Below are 16,613 nucleotides of genomic sequence, written 5' to 3' on the forward strand. Positions count from 1 at the left end.
CAATGTCATCTCAGGACTCAAACGAATCCAAAACTCTAAGAAAAAATAAAGGCAGATTTGAGGCAATATGGAGATAAAGTGTGATAACAGTGTAAGAAAAAAGGGAGTCTGAAACAGCTAGCTAGATGCAATCAGTATTTCATTCTTGACAAGCTGTATTGATTACAGGTGATTCCGTGCAGTGTGCGGTGTACCAGCTTTAAATAAGAAATCTGGGTTCGGTTTTTAAAGTTCAGCAACTCATGTTTGAGACTAGTAAATGGTTCTAAGGTGCTGTGCAAATTAACAAGCATATGTGGTCAATCATCAAATATTTATCACATGTCTACTATCTACATGTTAGGCGCTCTCTAGGCACTGGGGATATGGTAGTCACTTTTATTTTTTTACCATCTTGCTCTCGACTCATTTTCCAGGGGTCTCTCCCATTTCCCACCATAGTTAGAGCTACAAGGTCTAACTTAAATATCTTAAATATTATTAACATTTAAGAAACTGACCTGGTTTTACCTTCAATTATTTTTATTAGGTAACACATTTACATGATTCAAAATTCAAAATATAAAGAGGGTTATACAGTTTAGTCTACTTCCCGTTCCAGTTCCCCGGTCATCCAGCCCCCCTCCCTGTATAGGTGAACTCATCAATTTCTCAGGCTTCCTTACACTTATCTTATGCATTGAGAAGTCAATACAGCCCTTCCTATTCTTCCTACACATCCTCTTTTTACAGAAATGGTATCATACTACCAACACTGAACAGTACCTTAAAGGCTACTTTCCACTGCCTCAGCAGCAAGATGAGGAGACATCACTACAGCACACAACTGCAAGGTAGCCAAAGGATTAGCAATGGCAAAGTCCCTAAAGTGGGACTGCTCTGGCCTGTTGCAGGAAAAAAAAAAAAAAAAAAACAAAAAAACCACCACCCCACAGCTGGTATCGCAGAGGCTTTCCATAAAGAGGGAGAGCAGTTGAATTGAAGGTTGGAGATAAAGACTGGGGCAGATCTCACAAGGCCGTACAAATCCTTGGACGATTTTCAGTTGAGGAATATAATTTACATTTTTAAAAGATCACTTAGACTGCAGTATGGAGAATGGATAGGTAAGTCAGAAGAGATGAAAGCAGTCAAAGGAAGGAGGCTGAAAAAAGGATATATTTTGGAGGTAGTGTTGACAGGATCTGCTGAATGAGATGATGGAGATTAAGAGAAAGTGAACTATCTCAAGCTGTTTCCTAGGCTTCTGGCTTTAACAGCTGAGTTTGGGGGCACTTAGATATATTTCATTACGTATTTGCATTACTACTTGTATGAATAAAGTTATAAGACATTCAAATGAAGATATTAAGTTGATAGGTGGAAGCTGGAATTCAATAAACAGGATTAGACCTATCAAGACAAACTTAAGTTGGTGGCATGCAAGTACTTTTTAAACAGAAGATCGCCCAGAGAGATCGTGGTACAGAACGCTTATAAGGGAACATTTATATTCGCATTTAAATGATAAATATATTTCTTTTCATCTAAAGCTCCCAATGAGTGAGAACCCTATTTAACGTAGAACAAAAGAACAACTCTGGATCTAGTGTTTAATACAGAATTCAAAGAAATGAATCCTTCGTCCTACTTCATTCTGGTATTGATGGAAAGTTCTTATTCAATGGATTATCTTAGACTGGTGTTTTCATCAACTGAATCTACATACAGGTATAACTCATTTTATTACGCTTCACAGAAAGGGAGTTATTTTATAAACTGAAGGTTTATAGCAATCTTGCATTAAGCAAGCCTATCCACACTATACTTCCAACAGCTCACTCAGGTCTGTGTCACATTTTGGTAATTCTCAAACTATTTCCAACTTTTTCATTATTACAGTTGACCTTTGAACAATACATATTTGAACTGAATGTGTCCATTTATATGTGGATTTTTTTACAATACAGTACTGTAAATGTATTTTCTTAGCCACGTTTTTCCTCTACTGTAAGAATACAATATATGATACATTTAACATACAAAATGTGTTAATTGACTGTTGTTATTAAGTCTTCTCGGCAAGAGTAGGTTATTAGTAGTTTGGGGGGGAGTCAAAAGTTATACATGGATTTCTGACTGCCCAGGGGGGCATCACCCCTAAGCTCCCATTGTATAAGCTCCCAAGAACTGTATACTGGCTGTGGCCATCTGTGATCAGTGATTAAGACTAGCTGAAAGCTCAGGTGATATTTTTTAATATAGGCACATTGAATATACATACAATGCATGTGTATACACATTGATTTTTTTGACATGCTATTCACGTTTTTAAATGAACTACCGTAAAGTATAAACAGAACTTTTACATGCACTGGGAAACCAAAACTCATTTGACTTGTTTTATTGCAACCTTTACTGCAGCAGTATGGGATTGAGCCTGCAGTTATTTTTTTTAAATATATATATTTTTAAGTTTATTTTGAGAGACAAAGGGGCAGGGGGTGGCAGCAGAGAGGGAGGGAATCCCAATTTGCACTGATAGTGCTGAACTTGATGCAGGGCTTGATCCCACGAACTGCAACATCATGACCAGAGCCAAGATCAACCAAGAGTCGACGCTTAACTGAATGAGCCACCCAGGAACCCCTCCTCTGTAACGTTTTTGTGATGTTCTTCCAAACATACTGTCACATCTTTTAGAACTTTTTTGCACTTATTTTTTTTCGTAGTATTTTTCACTAGGTCTACTTACTCTTCCACAGCATTTTTAATGGGTACTTAGTATCTAAGTTTACCTAACCATGATCCTATAAATGAACATTTTTCTTTGAGGTCATACTATTATAAAGACCTCATACTGACCACCAACATACCGATCATTGCATATAACTAATGCCTTAGGACACGCTTATAAGTGGATTTGCTTAGTAATATTTAATAAAGATGTGTTTGAAAATAATCTGAAAGAATAAACCTCCTTGCTAATTAGAAAGTCTTAGTGGAAGAGAATAATTAACAAATACTTGTATCCTCAACATGTGTACACAGCGGGCTGGCAGAATAGAAATCTGCAGAATATTGATTTTATTCAAGATAGGAATAGGGACTTGAGGTTGAATGCTTCGGATTGTTGTTCCAGGCCCATGGGGATTTGCTTTTCTGTACACTTTGTGGAAAAGTCTGAGAAGCAAAGCTACAAATGAACATAAAGCATACTAGACTAAGGTAACAAATGATCACTAATAGCTGAGTTTTAGTGGCAAAATATAGCTGTATGCCATATCAATAGTTGTTTGTAGAGTTTATTTTAATAGGCTTTAGTCACTTACGCTTTGATTTTAACTACGGACAATTGAAAACAATGTCTAAGAGATTTCTTGGCAACATGGTTCATTTCAAGGTGTAGCATTTCATACCTGGTCTGGCAACAATGTTGCTTATTAAAAAGAAAGAATATTTTTTACCCAGTGCATGATTTAAGAGCTTATAATTTGTATTTGGCTACATTTAAAAATTTTATTCATTCAAAACTGAGCACTTCATGCAAGGTACCATTAGAAGCTCTTTAAATGATGGTAAATAAAGATCAGTGTTCACAACCCACTGCTGGAAGAATGGCCTGACAACAGTGTACACAGCCAAAATGACAGCTAAAAAAAAGGAACGTGTAAATAAATAAAATTAAAAACTGTTCATAAAGGGCTCTCCAGTGTGCCTTTTCCTGACAGCTTCTGGGATTCAGTCATGGAATGGAGTATCTTCCCAAAAACTTGAAGCAGCAGACATGTTAAACAGGTTCCTTCTTTTATTTATCATTTATCTTTATGGAATCAAAACAAAACCAAAACCTATTTGTGATTTCTATTACAAGGATTTTCTTCACAAAATGAAAAAAGAGGGGGCGATGATACGAAAGCACACACAAACATTTAATATATCTGTACATTTAGCATACTTGGCACAGTTTATCATTTTCTCAGGTCACTTCATATCCTTTGAGGACAGAAAAAGCTTTGGAACTGAAATTACAAAGCATTTAAAGGTACAGCAATTCAAAAACAATTCTTTTATATGGGGGAAAAAAGTGCTGACGATTAGGGCAGTAAGAGAAAATTGACTATTAAAAAGAAAACTCCATTCCAAGAAGACAGATTACCATCTCCTGTTAAATAAGCAGCCTCTAAGACATTAGAACTCTTCCTAAACTTCATTGCTATTCGAAACTTTTGACGTCCTGCAACAAATGAAAGTATGTGTTCAGTGTGATCTAGGACCTCAATACTTCAAAAAACTTCCCTGCCCCACTAAATTTTTAACATCTATGTGCCAGGTTGTAAATCCCTAGGGATGCTCGTGTTTCACATTAGTGCATTCATCTTCACAGGTGTTAATTTAAGCCAATGTACTTAATGGAGCATGACAAAAGCAACTGCTTATAATAATGAGAGGTTACTGTCAGGACATACAAATTTATTACAACGTTAAATAAAAACTATAGGGTCTGTAGATGTTGGAGAGATAAGTGAAGTGAATAAAAAGAAAGGCATTATGTGGGGGGAAGGGAAGGACTAGTTTTGTTGTTTTTATTTCAACAGTAACTAGCCATTTCTAACCTTACAAATAGGCTTCTCTCTCTCTCACTGCCTCAGGGTGAAAGGAGATAAACTTGCCCCATCTTTAAAGAAAAAGAAAAAGCCAGTAAAGAGAAGAGAACTTAAAAAAGACTCAAGGGGATATGTCTTCTTTTGATATAATTCTATCAGTAATCCTTTTCCAGCCACACTCTGCTTTCAAAGATCGAATCCTAATTCCAAAATGTTCTTGTGGTTGCTTCCTCTCAAAATACTTTTAAAATCTCAACATTCTGAAATATAGAGTATATATTTATTCATCTAACTGCTCAAAGTATGAACTTAAAGTTCTAAGCAAGAATGCAATGCCCAGTACTTACTGATTAACTGTAGATGAAGACAGGGCAATAGCATTTTGGCTCCACCATCTAGCTCAACTGCAATCAATTAAAGAGATTCACGCAGAAAATGCAGATTCTAGATCAGTCCCCAAAAGCATATTTTGGTGTGAGCCTATCAACTAAAGTGGTAAAAAAAAAAAAAAAAAAAAAAAATTAGCTTTTTGGTGGCACATAAGTATATGGAAGTAAAAATAATGAGATAAAATTATCACAAAACATGAAATGTATTTTTCTTCGTAACTGTATACAATTTTTCCCCCTGACAAATTCAAGCTGTTTTTTTGTCCCTGGTGAATGAAACAACTCTCACATCAAATTTTACACCCTGGCAATTTTTTCCTAAGGCTGAGGGATTTAATTTTAATTTTTTCTTAAAACAACTAAATTTCTGTATCTGAGCCTAATAAATCATTTCTTATCACTACACCTTAGTAAAACGCTACGTTTTCGGCATATTATCACCAGAGTCTTTAAATGTTACAGTGGTGGTAATTACTCAAATTACTAACCAGAAAACAGTGATACTAAAAAGCTGGGAACAAATTTAAAGCCAGCTCACAGAAAGAATCCTAATGGGAAAATATGAAAACCTTTGAAAAAGAAAAAAAGATTTTCCGTTTGTAAAACTTTCAACACAATGGAAGAATATTTTCTTAGACTGTAGCTTAAACGCTATAAATGGTTAATCGTCTTTCCCGAATTAAAAAGTATAATTAGTACAAGATCAAAAATTTAGAAACGGTATATTCTATGCTGACAACATTGCATATTCGAAAGTCACCCTACAAAATACGCATTTTATCGGATGTCCCAACAAGCTGCCTCGCCTGTCAGGAGGAACACAGACGATCAATCAAGTTATGAGAAAAGCAACCACACACTGCATTTGAATTTCCAAATTCAATCATGCAAAGTAGAGATAAGTCCTGACTTATATTTCATGTAATTATAACCCTCCCCTTAACTTCACCGAATATTTTTATTATAAAAATACATGCTGTATCATTCAACTGCATACAACGGCACTTGGCCACCTCTACTGTCCTATCTATGCCGGAGAATGGGTCAAAACAAAGTATATTTTTAAGGACAAGAAGATTAAAAAATTTAAAAACTCATTCAGAACTCAACATATGACGATTACTACTTTGCAGACACATTTTACTGTTCTCGGCTCGACTAGGGCACTCTCACTCGCAGTTAGTCCCTGCCCCTCCTTCTTAAAAGAGCCTGACATTATGGCCAAGCAACCCGATTCCCTCGGAACGGGCCTTGAATAGCAGAGCTAGAATGAATCCCAAAAGATGGAAGAGTCTAAGACGCAAACAAGGTAAAAGAAAAAAAAGGGGGAGGGGGGACAAGACCCGCCCAACTCTCTCAAGCCCACCTCTCCTTCAATGGACTACATAAACCTGAAAAGGAAATAAACAAAAAAGGAACACCAAGAGAAAGCAACTAAGGCTCCCTTACTCTCTGCATTCTCGGGCCCAATTCTCTACCGAAGCTCTCGGCTCGGCCCACCCCACCCCCAGGGGTCCCGGCGCCATTTAGCTCCTCCGAAGCCGCCGCCATTTTCCGCCCCCGCCGGATCGCTGCTGCGCCTCGGCGGCCGCTCGCTACCCCACTCAGTAGCCCGAGCCACTGCCGCGGGCCGGGCCCCGAGAGGGAGGCCCTGGCCTGAGCGTGCGGGAACGGCAGCTTCAGCGTCACGAAGGCCCAGCTCCGACCCCGCCCGCGGTGCCCGGGCGCCCAGAGCCTGCGCCAGCCGGCGGGAACAGGATGGCAGCAAGGGGGCCGGACAGGCTCCACTGGGCGGAGCGGCCCTGGCGGCGGTTGGGACCTGAAGGTTCCATCGCACTTACTTCCTGTTTTGGGTCCGGGCACTTTGGAAGAACCAGGATGGAGGCTCCAAAAAATACCAGGATGGAGGAAGCAGCCACGGGCAAGAGTGGCTGCAGCTGGAGTGAGCGAGCGCGACGAGCCACCGGAAACGGAGCTACGGCCGCGCCCCGCCCCCAGCCCCCGCACGCTCCCCCTCCCGCGCTCCGCTCCCTCGGGACTGCTGTGTCTGTTGGCTGCTCGCGTCACTTCCGACCAAGTCGGAGCGCGAAAAAAGGTCTCGGGTAATTGGAGCTTCGGTACCGTTCTGGGTAACGTTCGTTTGCGGTCCGCAGCTTCTCTTTTCCTACTGGGAGACCTCGGTACTGACAGTTCTGCTGCTGATGCTGTAAAGAAGGCCCATCTTTCTTGGGCGTAACTGTGGTCTTTCTGGCTCTGGTGGCAGTGGCGCCCCGCTGGCCGAGTTTCATAAATTCGCAGAGCTCAGAGCGGAGACAGCCGGGTGTGGAACGGAGTGAATGCCGTGTCTAGATGCAAAAGAAAGTTGGAAATTCTGTGTGGCCCTTCACACTTAGTTTGCGTTGCCCTAGGCGCTCGGTGTGAGGTGTTCCCTCTTTGGGCGCGTGATGGTCTGGTCAAATGTATCCTTTGTGAGCGAAGGAAGGTGCTACTATAATGCACAGTCCGTCTTGAAGCGTAGGTTTTCTAAGCCAGCTGCTCTTGAGTAAGTGGGAAGCTTTTAGGAAGGACCTATACTCGGACCGAGCCCCTAGACCAGCCTTTTTGAAGCTCTATGAGACCCTGGCAGAGATTTTGTTTGTAGAGTTTTAAGGCGTTGAAAATCTTTTGGTGTAGTGGTGTGAAACTGTTACAACTCTGTATGATTCCGAACTCATTTACTTGTTTATAAAACTAAATACGTTGTAGTCTTTTCTCTGTATTGGCATGAAGGGAGATTAAAAGTTAGACTTGACTGATGTTCTTGATTCCAACAGCTTTGTGTAGACTCACACTACATTGACACAAGGGGAATGTAGCCAGCATCAGTCGTAAAGGTCAAACAAAGGCTCTGCAGAACGTGAATATGTACTACTAAATTGGTCCTAAGGAATTAATGAGATTAGTAATACTTAGTAACTTCTCCCCCTCCATTATCTTAGCATGTTTTGATTTTGCCACAAGGTTGTGGTTTCCTTTGACTACAAAGTATAGTTGAAAGACTTTGTGAAAAGAATAATTCATCAAAGAAACATGGAGGAGGAGGACAAAAAACCACACTGACACGGGTTTAGAAACTTATTATTTAGATTTTAAGCCAAATGTACTTAGTTTTCACCAGTGGTACCTATTACCATGCTATTCTTTACAGTAAAATAATTTCTCGGCCATAAATGCTGGGTTTCACAAAGGGACGACAACGAGATACTTTTATACACCTATTAGAATGACTAAAAAAAAATCCGCAGACAACACCAAATTCTTGTGAGGATGTGCAACAAACGGAACTCTCATTAATTGCTAGTGGGAATGCAAAAGGTTATAGTCACTTTGAGAGACAGTTTGGCAGTTTCTTACAGAACTAAACATTCTTACTATATGATCCAACAAATTGCTCCGTGATATTTACTCGAGTTGAAAACTTATGTCTGTGTAAAACCTGCATGCAGATATTTATAGCAATTTTATTCATAATTGCCAAAACTTGGAAGAAACCGGGATGTACTTTAGTATGTGAAGGGATAAATTGTGCTACATCTGTACAGCAGAATATTATCCAATGCTAAAAAGCAATGAACTATCAAGCTATGAAAAGACATGAAGGAAGCCTAAATGCATATAACCAAGTGAAAGAAGTCATTCTAAAAAAGTTACGTACAGTATGATTCAAACTAGATGATACTCTGGAAAGGGCAAAATTGGAGACAGTACAAAAGATCAGCAGTTGCCAAGGTTTGGGGCTGGAGAGAGGAATAGATGGAGCAGAGGGTATTTAAGGCAGTGAAACAATTCTCTTTGATATAATGGTAGATCTAAGTCCTTCTACATTTATCATACCCCACAAAATGTAAAACACCCTATTGTGAACCCTAATGTGAACTATGGACTTTGGGTTCATCATTTGTAACAAATGTACCGCGCTGGTGGATGATGTTAATACGGGAGGAGACTATGCATGTGTAGGGCAGGCGGTATACGGGAAGTCTGTACCTTTGTCTCAATTTTGCTGTGAATCTTAGACTACTCTAAAAAAAAAAATCTATTTAAAAGAAAGAATGAAAAGGCTAGATAAGCTTTTGGATTTGGACAACATGAGCCAGCATTTTTTGAGTGCTTACGTGTCAAATGTTTTACATGTCTTAAACTCATTTAATGTTCACAAGTGCCAAAGGCATTAGTACAGTTATTACAAATGAATCCTCTTTTAGACAACCAAAAAAAAAAAAAAAAAAAAAAAAAGGAAAAAAATGTCAAGGGACACACAGCACATAAGTAAATGGTAGAGTCAGAATTGAAGCCTCAGCTCAGACCGTACGGTTTTGCAGTTTGCAAAGTACACTTTGGCAACAGCCTTTTTATAATGAAAACAAATAATTACAACCAGTTTCCAGAGTCTTAACTGGAAGATGGACATGTTTGGCCAATTTTCAAAAATAAATGCCAGAAGCATCGTTTTATTACATCTAACTTTATTACCAATATGTGATAATTTGCATTCCATTATGGTTATGATGTAAATCCCTCAATTTCTAAATAAGTACATAGGCAAAACCATGAGGTAGAATAGTGTTGAGGAATAGATGTTGGAGGTTGACCTGAGTGTGCCTCTTGGCTTTATTGCGGATATGGTACCTCACCACGCAGCTGCATTAGCCTTCAAAAAATGGGAATAATAAAATCTACCGCCCCAAATAATGGAGGCATGCTTTGCACAGAGCCTGACATGTGTAGTAAGCAGTTAAAAACGGAAACTAATAAACCTCTGAATTAGAAAAGCAATTACTCTCAGAGCAGTTCTAATGAAATAATAATTACATATGTAAAATCATTGACATTAACATTTATGAGGAAGTGGTTCCTAATTAGCCACATTTTTCATAAAGCATAACCATATAGGATTCTTTTTCAGCAAGGCATAACAGAGTGGTGTCTAAATTATAGTTTGGCTGTCCATTGCCCTCTGCAAAATTTTGCAGCCTGCGCTCTGCTGCACTCTGCTGTTAATTCCCTGAAAAAGTCAAGCCCATCCTCATAATTCTCCCTTTCTTGGTGAGTTTCTTTCATAACTACGTTTAACAAGGTCCATTGGTATTTACTTGGGGAGGACAAATGTATTTTAATATTAGTTTAATACATAATTTTTTTTTTTTTTTTGAGAGAGAGTGCGAGCAGGGGAGGGACAAAGAGGGGGAGAGGGAGAATCCCAAGCAGGCTCTATACGGTTAGCACTTAGTGCTCAGCGCTGATGCAAGGCTCAAACTCACGAAACCACAGGATCATGACCTGAGCTGAAATCAAGAGTCAGACGCTTAACTGACTGAGCCACTGAGGTGCCCCAGTTTAATACATAATTTTTTTTAAATGTTAATATTTTTTTGAGAGAGAGAGTGCAAGTCGGGGAGGGGCTGAGAGAGAGACACACACAGAATCCAGAGCAGGCTCCAGCCTCTGAGCTGTCAGCACAGAGCCTGACAATGGGGCTTGAACTCACAGAACCCAAGGTCATGACCTGAGCTGAAGTCAGATGTTTAACCAACTGAGCCACTCAGGTGCCCCTTAATACATAATTTTAAAAGCAAATTCAACATCCATTTGTGTTAAAAACAAAATGGGTATAGAAGGAATGTACCTCAATATAGTAAAGGCCATATATGACAAGCCCACCCCTAAACCATACCCAGTAGTGAAAAGCTGAAAGTTTTTCCTGTGAGATCAGGAACAAGACCAGAATACCCAGTCTTAGCACTTTTATTCAACATAGTATTGGAAGCCCTAGGTGCAATAATTAGGCAAGAAAAGGAAATAAAAGGCATCCAAATTGGAAAAGAAGAAGTAAAACTCATAATCTGTCATAAGCAAATGACATGACATTTTATATGTAAAATCCTGGACTCCATCAAAAAACTGTTAGAATTTATAATTCAATAAAGTTGCAAAATACAAAATCAATACAGAAAAGTTGGTTGCCTTTCTATACACTAATAACACTGTCAGAAAGAGAAACCAAGGAAACAATTCTATTTACAACTGCATCAAAAAGAATAAAATACTAAATTTAAACAAGGAGGTGAAAGATTTGTGTGTTGAAAACTACAAAACATTAATGAACGTGAAGACAAATGGAAAGATATTCTGTGCTTGTGGGTTGAAAACATTAATATTGTTAAAGTGTGGGGTTCAGCTCAGGTCGTGATCTCATGGTTCGTGGGTTTGAGCCCCATATCAGGCTCCCTGCTGTCAGTGCAGAGCTTGCTTCAGATCCTCTGTCTCCCTCTCTCTCTGCCCCTTCCCCACTCGTGCGCTCTCTCTCTCTCTCTCTCTCTCTCTCTCTCTCTCTCCCTCTCTCAAAAATACACATTAAAAAATATATATAGCTAAAGTATCTGAACTACTCAAAGCAATATACAGATTTAATAAAACCCCTTAAAAATTCAAATGGCATTTCCCACTGAAAGAGAACAAAGAATACTAAAATTTGTACGGAACCACAAAAGACCCCAAATAACCAAAGCATTCTTGAGAAAGAGGAACAAACCTGGAGACATCATCCTCTCTGATCTCAAACTGTATTACGAAGCTATGTTAATTAAAAGAGTGTGGTATTTGCGTTAAAAACTGACCCATAGATCCAAGGAACAAAATAGCCCAGAAATGGACTCATGCATGTGTGGTTAATTAATTTATGACTGAGGAGCCAAGAATATATAATGATGAAAGGACAGGCTCATCAGTAGATGGTATTGGGAAAACTGGGCAGCCACCTGTGAAAGAATGAAATGGGGACCACTATCTAACATCATATATAAAAATTAACCAAAAAATGGATGAAAGACTTGAACCACACCTGAAAACATAAAACTCCTAAAAGGAGACACGCAATAACCTCCCTGACATAGGCCTTGGCAGTGGTTTTCTGAATGTGACACCAAAATCAAAAGCAACAAAAGCAAAAACAAATAGGACTACCTCAAACTCAAAAGCTTCTGCACAGCAAAGGAAACCATCAACAAAATGAAAAGGCAACCTATTGAGTGGGACAAAATATTTGCAAATCATATATCTGATAAGGGGCTGATGTCCAAAATATGTAAAGAACTCATACAATTCACTAGCAAAAAAATAATCTGATTAAAAAATGGGCAGAAGATCTGAATAGACTTTTTTCCAAGGAAGATACAGGTGACCAACAGGTACATGAAAAGATGCTCAACACCACTAATCAGGAAAATGTAAACCAAAACCACAAAGAGCTATCACTTCACACCTGTTAGAATGGCTATTATCAAAAAAGTGAGAAGTATTGATGAGGTCATTGAGAGAAGAGAACCCTTTTACGCTGTTGGTGGGGATGTAAATTGGTGTAACCATTATGGAAAACAGTATGGATGTTCCTCAAAAAATTAAAAATAGAATAGCCATATGGTTTGGGGGCACCTGGATGCTTCAGTTGGTTGAGCATCTGACTTTGACTCAGGTCATGAGCTCATGGTTTGTGAATTGAAGCTCCATGTTGGGCTCACTGCCATCAGTGCAGAGCCCATTTTGGATTCTCTGTCCCCCTTTTGCTCTGCCCCTCCCCTGCTCACGCATGCACATGTACTCTCTCTCTCAAAAATAAATAAACATTAAAAAAAAAAAAAAAGAATAGCCATATAGTCCAGAAATCCTACTTCTGGATTTATTGAAAAAAAAATGAAAACACTACCTCAAAAAGATACATGCACCACATATTTATTGCAGCATTATTTATAAGAGCCAAGATATGGAAACAATCTAAGTGTCCATCAATGGATGAATGGATAAAGAAGATGTGGTATATATAAAATGAAATATTAGCCATAAAAAATGAAATCTTGCCATTTGTGACAACACGGATGGACCTATTATTATGTTAAGCGAAGGTATTGTGCTAAGTGAAATAAGTCAGAGAAAGACAAATACCATATGAGTGTATGTGGAAAATTAACTGCCCTGCTCCCCAAAAAACAAATCCCAAGCTCATTGATGTAGACAGCAAATTGATAGCTGCCAGAGGTGATGGGTTTAAGTTGGAAGAAATGGGTGCACTTAAATTTTTTTTTAGTAACAAAGAAAAAATAAAATTAAATTTATTATAGTAACACCATTATGTCTTTAACTCGCATAATCATTGTAAGGATTATCCATAATGTTATTTGAAGTCTAGGGTAGCTTTCTGTAGTTGCACATCTAGGTCATTTCCACCTTAGTACTTAGTCACTGTATACTTAGGGGATGCAAGAGATTTTTAATGTCCTAGGATTTGCCTAATTAGGAATTAAATATTTTGTAGAAAAATCATGAGAAATAATTCTATCCCAAATAGAACTTACTATATTATAAAAGTATTTATAGTACAGTTATGGTATTTGCTACATTTGCTAGTTATGATTAACTCTGTTGGACTCTACATTTTTATAACACTTTCTTGAACCTTATCAGTGATAGAATATTGATGAAATTATTCTTTTTATGAAAGAATGATATATTAATGAAAAAGTGTTTCAAAATACTGAGAGGCAGTTTCTGTTGTTTGATGATTAATTGTCTTGTGTTTTGGATGGTGTGAAAGAGATGTTTTTACAAGGGCTTTTGTCAAAGTACACGAAAACTACAATTATTGAGAGGTTCATTTTCTTTCTACACCATTTCTGAGTCCTGTTAGTACAGTTTATGGGTTACATTGGAAGGCCTTCGGAAAGTTCTGGATATCTGATGGGGAATCCTATGGTAATAGGGGAACGAACAAACTGTCCCTGGTTAGGCCTATACATCAAGTTCTTCCAGGTCCTTCTTTGTCTCACTTCTCTCCTCTAGGTTTTTCCCTGAGACTCATGGCACTCCATCTTATAACCCTTTTCCTGCCTCTTCCATTTTGTGACAGTGTCTTATCTCCACATTCTTTTAATCTTTCAACATAGTCACCACCTCTTCATACCTTCTTCACTTTTTCTTTTGTAACAGATCTTTACTGAGACTTATTAATGGAACGTTAGCAAAATTTGGCTTCTCTTTCAGTTAGGCAAATGGAGAACTAAGGCTTTGGATAATGCCAGCAAGTGAGGATAAAAGTTTTCATTCTGTCCTTCAAATTTTTTGTGTGTGCAAAATAAAACAGTTACTTTACTAAGGTTGGGAGAATGTCTGAACCCAGATTCAAGGACCCATTATTTTACAGTATGTCGTAGGGGAGAGAAGGACAATAAGCCAATAAATAATTGCCAATTTTTATAAGTTCTGAGGACAGAAACGGAAGGCTCTGAAAGCGAACTTTCCATAGAGTGTTCAGAGAAGGGCATTCTGAGAAGACATTTGAACAGAGACTGGAAAGAAGAGAAGAAATCACCATAGTAGGGGATAAAAGGTAGGAGAGCATTTATTCAGTTAACATGGGAAAGAGTGCATTTGCAGAAAGCAACCGGCTTACATGATGTTTGTAAAAGGGAAAGAGCACAGTGTTGGTAAGGGGGTAAACTCAGTCTCTCTCACAGTCATTAATTCAGTTTAAGTCCACTTCTCTAAGATTGGAAATCAGCATGTGCCCAGAGGTGGCTGGACAATTTGCTACCTCTGCCTTATCACATAGCTTCAGTTTGCCAGCATATGGTATGACACATTAAGTTAATAGACGCTTAAATGTCTGTTGAGATCAAAGATAATTAAGTATCTTAAGCCAGGAGATCAGGAAGCTAGTCATTTCTTTTCTTTGGCGATAGTTACTGACTACAGGAGAGCTCATTTTTTCAGATACTGTCAGTACTTACATAACTCTGGAATAAAACAAATGCTACCTTTTATTATTCCTGTAGTGCAAAGAGGTTATTTTAACAGAAGGTTGGGTGTTACTTTATTGCCCAAATCTCCTTATCCCCCTAGTTGCAGTATTTTAAGGATAAAAGCATTACATTTTAACCAGCAGATGTCCCTGTTGTTAAGCAAGATCTTTGTTTTCTTTCCAGAGTAGTAGCTTCAACAGTAGATGGGAATTTTTTGGCTTGAATTTGTTAGTGGTACACTATGGTAGACCAATGACAAGCCTCAAGAATAAGAAAACCAGGGGGATATGCTTTGAAATCTAAATGTGAAAGGTGTTCTAGCATTTGAAGACTTGTCACTGATATATCCTCTTCTCTTTTATTCAATGTACAGCATACAGCTAATTCTCTTGCACAGAATATGCAGTGAGTGACAGAAAGAAACAAGGAACTTGTGTAACCTTTATAGCTTTGCACATCTGTGATACACCTATTCATTGGTTGCATTCATTAGACATTACTGAGCACATACTTTGTGCTGAGCACTATTTTAGGGAGAAGGAATATGGTAGAGAGCAAGAGAGGTAAGGTCCCTGCCCTCAAAGAACATATAATCTAATGCAGGGGCGCCTGGGTGGCGCAGTCGGTTAAGCGTCCGACTTCAGCCAGGTCATGATCTCGCGGTCCGTGAGTTCGAGCCCCGCGTCGGGCTCTGGGCTGATGGCTCAGAGCCTGGAGCCTGTTTCCGATTCTGTGTCTCCCTCTCTCTCTGCCCCTCCCCCGTTCATGCTCTGTCTCTCTCTGTCCCAAAAATAAATAAATGTTGAAAAAAAAAATTAAAAAAAAAAAATCTAATGCAGGAGCTTATATTGTACTAGTTTTTTTCAATGTGTCTTTGTAAAAAAACTAACAACAAACCCTTGGTTAAACTACCAATTTACTGACTTATTGCAACTGCCCATAAGACTTGTTCATTGTTAGCAACTTAATGAGACAAAATATGAATCAAATCACTTGGTGTCATCAGATTACTCTAAATTGCAAATACTAGGAAAGATCAATGTTCATTGGTCTTGCTTAGTCAAAGCACTTTGGTTTTCTTTTAATGACAATGCAGTTCTTTAATATTTTTATTAGATTTTTAATTTTCATTCCAATACAGTTAACATACAGTGTTATATTAGTTTCAGGTATAAAATATAGTGATTCAGCAATTCTATACATTACTCACAGCTCATCATAAGAGTATTCACCTATTTCACCCTTCACCTATTTAAGAGTCCTTCCCCCCACCCCCCACCTCCCCTCTGATAACCATCTGTTCTCTGTATTTAAGAGTCTGTATCGTGGTTTGACTATTTTTTCTTTTTCTTTGCTCATTTGTTTTGTTTCTTAAATTCCGCATATGTTTGAAATCATGTGGTATTTGTCTTTCTCTGACTGACTTGTTTCACTTAGCATAATACTCTTTAGTTCCATCCACATCGTTGCAAATGACAAGATTTCATTCTTTCTTATGGCTGAATAATATTCCATTGTATATAGGTATATATACTACACCTTGGACACTTGGACTGCTTCCATAGTTTGGCTGTTATAAAAAATGCTGTAATAAACTCAGGGGTGCATGCGTCCCTTTGAATTAGTGTTTTTGTATTTGTTGGGTAAATACACAGTAGTGCAAATATGGGTTCATAAGGTAGTTCTGTTTTTAATTTTTTAAGGAACCTTCATTGGGGAAACAGTGGCTGCACCAGTTTGCATTCCCACCAACAGTGTACGAGGGTTCCTTTTCCTCCACATCCTCAGCAACACTTGTTGTTTCTTGT

At 38.4% G+C, this 16,613-nt stretch overlaps 1 protein-coding gene and 1 long non-coding RNA gene across 3 annotated transcripts in view; one reads left to right on the forward strand and one right to left on the reverse strand.

Annotated features, from left to right (window-relative positions):
- The window catches only part of DMTF1 (cyclin D binding myb like transcription factor 1), a 46,027-nt gene extending 39,098 nt beyond the window's left edge, over positions 1-6,929 (reverse strand). For both annotated transcript variants that reach the window (XM_040472777.1, XM_040472776.1), the window contains exon 1: positions 6,817-6,929. The gene's annotated coding sequence lies outside the window, so the exon portion shown is untranslated. The remainder of the gene's footprint in view (positions 1-6,816) is intronic.
- A 65-nt stretch (positions 6,930-6,994) lies between these two features.
- LOC121028779 (uncharacterized) overlaps positions 6,995-16,613 on the forward strand; it is a 22,327-nt gene continuing 12,708 nt past the window's right edge. Inside the window, exon 1 of the long non-coding RNA XR_005789431.1 lies at positions 6,995-7,077. This is a non-coding gene — a long non-coding RNA (uncharacterized LOC121028779). The remainder of the gene's footprint in view (positions 7,078-16,613) is intronic.

This window comes from Herpailurus yagouaroundi, unplaced genomic scaffold (assembly GCF_014898765.1).
Source record: "Herpailurus yagouaroundi ecotype Mexico unplaced genomic scaffold, PumYag 100, whole genome shotgun sequence".
Taxonomy (NCBI): Eukaryota; Metazoa; Chordata; class Mammalia; order Carnivora; family Felidae; genus Herpailurus; species Herpailurus yagouaroundi.